Consider the following 5219-nt stretch of genomic DNA (forward strand, 5'->3'; position numbering starts at 1 on the left):
TTTGGAACGACATGGGGGTAAGTGATTAATTACAAACTTTTAATTTTGGGGTGGAGTATCCCTTTAAGTGCATTTTGATTTCATGCATATTTCACACTCTGTATTTCTGTCTTTTAAAGTAAAACGAATGCTGTAAAATCCTGATCCTCCATGAACGTCCATAGTGTCGACACCATAGACAATCCCATAAACCCCTCCATACAGACACACATTGGGACCTCTGCTAATTGAATTCAGCACTCATTAAGATGATAATGAGATGCGCTGATGATAACGATCTGACCCCTGCGGCTGGAGTTCTGCGTGGTCAGCAGATGTTTTTCAGTCCCTTCAGACCAAATGAGCAAATCATTGTGTTTGCACGAGTCTGACTAATAGAAACATCACGCTAATATTCACCTCAGCGTGACAGCGGCCACTTCACATTCAAACGCACACAATAATGAAAGGCAGTATCCAGAAAATCTAATTTTATATATATTGCAGCCTTTAGACTGAGAATGATAAGTAAAAATCTAAAGGGAAATTACAAAGCGAGGAGAAATGAGGTGATTAGCTATTATAATGCAAACAGCCTCCTAGAAAGGCAATTGTTTGTGCTTTTAACGCAGTGATATTTCTCCATCTGGTTTAATTTGGTTTATTGTTCGTGAGTTTTCTAGCCGCATTTCTATCAAAATACTACTTGTAAAGCCTCGCAAGCACACACCAACACAATTTCATAAAAGCATTTGAATGAAAAACATGCACACAAGCATTCACAGATAAACTAAAGCCGGACAAACAAATTCATGATTGAAGTTCTTAAGCTCTCCGACTGCAGTAAATCCCATATTGCAGCTCAACTGTGAACTTTGGCATGTGTTTTCTGCTTCGTTCCGCTGCATTTTCATTCGCTCATGCATGTCTCATCCAGGCAGGTATGATGATTACAGCTGTGTTGTTTTAATTGCTTTTGACCAGCGGAGCAGAATGTGAGCATGCGGCATAACGCTTGATGCAGAAATCATGCGGGAACGGCCTGCATGCACAATGTGGAAATGTTTTAAGCATTTAGAGACAATGAATATCCTCTCATTTACATGTTATTTAAGCATAAACTTGCTTTGCATGTCAAAGTCCAAAAAAAATGATGTAGAAGCAATTTTCACTTAGAAACTGCTAGTAAATTTCACAAATAAATCCAAAGAAATGGCAAGTAACAGTGAATAAACATGAAATTGAAAAAAACTGAACTATTTTATTATAGAAATTATTACTTTTATTTAGCAAGGATGCTTTAAATTGATCAAAAGTGATGATAAAGACATTTGTAATGTTACAAAAGATTTCTGTTTCAGAGAAATGCTGTTCTGAACTTTCTGTTCATCAAAAAGCCTGAAAAATTCCACTCAGCTTTTTTCAACATAATAATACTAATAAATAATAATAATAATTGGAATTAAACACCAAATCAGAATATTAGAATTATATATATAAACCTAAAACCTCTAAGTCTGTCTGAGATTTTTTTCATTCAAATAAACTTTTTTAGCAGGCTCCTGGCAAATTGTCACCAGAAAGCTTTAAAAATAGGGCATTTAATAACTGACTAATAACCTTTTCTTTGCCAGTGAAGTGAAATTACTGAACCTAAACATAGAAGCCAGATAGAAAAAATGCATTTAAGAGAAAAAATCTCAGATGGACTTAGAGGTTTCTGCATCTGAAGTCTTGTAGGGAAATTTTGTTTTGTTGTTGTTAATTTTTTTTTGTTTTTTTGTTGCAGTTTTTTTGTTTTTATGGAGCTGTTTTTTCCAAACATAGACCTGGTTCTTCTTCTTTCCAAGCCAAAAGGGTAATTTTCTGAATTTAAAAGGCTGACAGCTCACATTTACATGGCATTTATAGTACTTTTATTGTTCTAAAAGCTGCTCTAAAAGTGCTGAAATGAGATTTTGTAGGTTGTATGTTCTCTTTCTACAGCTGAAACGTCTTCGGCAGTATATGTTAAAGACTGTCTTAACTGAAGAGAATCAGCGGTCTGGTGTTTAAGTTGATGGAGTCTCACACACATTACTGCAGCAGTGTCTTCATCTTCCCATCAGCTGTTGTGGTTTGTCATGAGTGACGGCTTTTTGCTGCTACTGGAGTCTGTAAGTTCCCCCGAGAGCGATCGCTCTTCCTCCTCTATCCGTCTTCCTCTCCTCTCACCTCGTCTTCCCTGTGCACCTGCAGTCAAATGATCCGGGCTGTGGGTTGAATCCCGTCCCATCACCTGACAAAGATCAGTCCTTTCCTCAGGCGACAGATCGATGAGTGTTACAGAAGAAGTCGGTGAGCATCACTGATCATCTGATTTGGCTGACAGGAGCGCTGTGTATTGGTGTGTCACTTCAGTGATTAACCTCAGAATTTATTGTTGTATTTTTCAGAAATATTCTGAAAAATTCAACTCTGGCAACTCTGACATGAGGGCTTTTGTTTAACAGCTAAAACTGTGTGTAAACGGGTAAGTGTCTCTGAATCCATAACTATTCCGGGTCATATTTCAAAAGGAAAAAAATCTGAGTATGTATTGTGTATTATATTTTTAAAGTGCTTCTAAAAGCCTGTTTTAGGAGCATTGTGACTTTTTTTTTATTTATTTGCATTATTTTCTAAAATCTCGTTATGGAATAGCAAAAAAAAAAAAAGAAATCATAGTTTTAAAAATAAAAAAGAATTAAAGGGTGAATCTCTCTCAATTAGTAATAATTGCAGGTCATATTTCACCTCATAATCAAAAGGAAAAGATGTTAATTTTTTTTGTATATTATATATTTTTAAAAAGTGTAAAAATGCTCAAAATGGAACACTGTCTTTTTGTTTACATTATTATCCAAATTCTCATTGTGGGAAAAAAAAGTAAAAGTTGCAAAAATTTAATATTTAAATTGTAAATTATTTGGTGTTTTCCCCTTACAGTTTTATTTTTACGTATTGTTTTTTTTTAATTGTATTAAACTTTTAAACTAAATTTTACTTTATATGATTATTTTAGTGTTAATCATCTGATTATGGTTCTCATTATATTCTTATTAATATCACACACTAATTTGGTATTTGGCTTTTTTGTTTTTTTGCTGTTAACAAAAAAATTATGGTTCTCATTACTGTCACACTATGCTTATACAGTTAGGAGACATTTGAAATTCTTATATAGAGTATATTACTTTATAATATAATAATGTTTTATGATAATCATCCAGTTATGATTCTTATTAGATTCTCAGTATTGTCACACTAATATGGTTTTAAAGTTAGGATGCATTTGACATTTTTAATTTGCATAAATTTACATAAATACTGTAAAGCAACTTATAAAATACAAATATTGTGGAGTTTTTTTGTCTTAAATTTATTAAGATTCTTTTTTTAGTCACTGAATTGAAGTATTTTACTTAATAACATAATTTTTTATGTTAATTGTCCAATTATGATCCTCATTAGATTCTCATTATTGACATGCTAACATCTTTTACAGTAATGAGAATAATGGACATGACTAAACTCAGAAGGCAAACATCTGACACACTATGATAAGTTGTTGTTTCAGAGCAAGCAAAGGAAAAATACACTTCTTACTCAAAAACCTCTCAGATGTGAGATCCTCAAGCGGTTTCTTAAGAAAGAGGTCCAGCAGAAATGACTGTTCGTGTGAACGCTGTGTTTATTCCAGCCTTTTACACTCGTGTTTCTCCAGCACATATTAATGATGCATGTCAATGATAGTCTGCAGCACTTATTTGCTCTGACAGGCAGTTACGGTGATCCTAAAACACTGTTAATATTTCATTTCTTGTATGTATTTTTCACAGACAGGCGTCTCAGTTCCACTGTTTTCTGCCTCTACAGAAAGACCTTCTCTTTTTGCTGTTACCGGAACGTAAATTTCATTATATCACGGGGGTGTGATTTCAGCTGTTCGGTGACTTTGTCTTACAAGTTAATGGCTTTTCCGTGTGGCTGTTTTGGGAAAGAAATGTAAAATGTAGTGCATTTAAACACAGGTTTGGTGTGTGAGTTCTAATGGATGTGATCCAGAGAGCTTTCACACACTGAAAAAGACTAATGACACCTTAGTGGCTTTCTGTGAATTGTGCACCTTTAGACTCTGATGCATGTCTTTATTCACAGACTTTTTGACATTAGTTTAATAAAAAGAGAAAATACTTGTGAATATCTTGTTTTTTAAGGCAAGAGACCACAGGTGAATAGGGTAAACAGATTAACTAATACAGTAGATATTACTATCACAATAGCTGATTGATTACATTAATAATGTAAAGATTTTTTTGTTTTATAACCGGAAAATTAGATGACATTAAAAAACTTTGGTAACACTTTAGTATAGAGACCAGTTCTCACTAGATTAACTATATTAACTGCCTATTATTAACATATTGGCTGTTTATTATGTGCTTATAAAGCACATATTCTGCATGACCACATCCCTAATCCTATCCAATACCTAAACTTAACAATTACCTTACTAACCATTAATAAGCAGCAAATTAGTTTGAGGCAAATGTTGTAGTAAATGGTTTGTTAATAGCGAGAATTGGACCTTAAAATAAAGTGTGACCAAAACTTTCACAGTGCATCCCCCCAAAAACTAATTTATTATAAATTTAAATCTTTACCAATAGCTTTCAAACCACTTTGTTTTACCCATTTATCAGCAAAGCATTTTTAATCATTTAAAACATTATACAATTTTGTATGATCACACTTTCTTTTATTTTAATAAGTACAGGTCAGAATAAGTAAATAATGTTACGCTGAATGATGATGGAACATTATTTCACCCATAAGTTATTTGAAACATAAAAGTAGACACTTAAATTTAATGTGATTTCTATGTATATAAAATTACTTTTGTAAATGTAATTTTATGCAAAGACCAAAATGGTGTGTTTTTGTTTTTTACCTGAAATATTATGTTTCAATATGCACAATTAAATATGCATTTTGCATTATATTCCAGAAAATTGTTTGATTTCAGTGACATTAGATTTAAAGAATTTTACAGAGTGGATTTTAGATTTCTCTTTACCATGAGCCAGAAAAAAAGTACAGTTTTGCCATGTTTTTAGGAATAAAATGCCATATAAAACCAGGCAAATGATATATTAACAACCCTGTCTGTAAAATCCTTCAGAATATAGATATAAATGAAACTGCTAAGTTTGGTGTAT

The 5219-nt window shown here is 32.8% G+C and overlaps 1 long non-coding RNA gene across 1 annotated transcript; it reads left to right on the forward strand.

Moving 5' to 3' along the window:
- The first annotated feature begins 1923 nt into the window (after positions 1-1923).
- LOC122139752 lies at positions 1924-2554 on the forward strand. The gene is made up of 3 exons (XR_006156512.1): positions 1924-2135; positions 2218-2316; positions 2415-2554. It is a non-coding gene; the product is annotated as an uncharacterized LOC122139752 (long non-coding RNA).
- The last annotated feature ends 2665 nt before the right edge of the window (positions 2555-5219 follow it).

The sequence above is a fragment of the Cyprinus carpio genome, chromosome B15 (assembly GCF_018340385.1).
Source record: "Cyprinus carpio isolate SPL01 chromosome B15, ASM1834038v1, whole genome shotgun sequence".
Taxonomy (NCBI): Eukaryota; Metazoa; Chordata; class Actinopteri; order Cypriniformes; family Cyprinidae; genus Cyprinus; species Cyprinus carpio.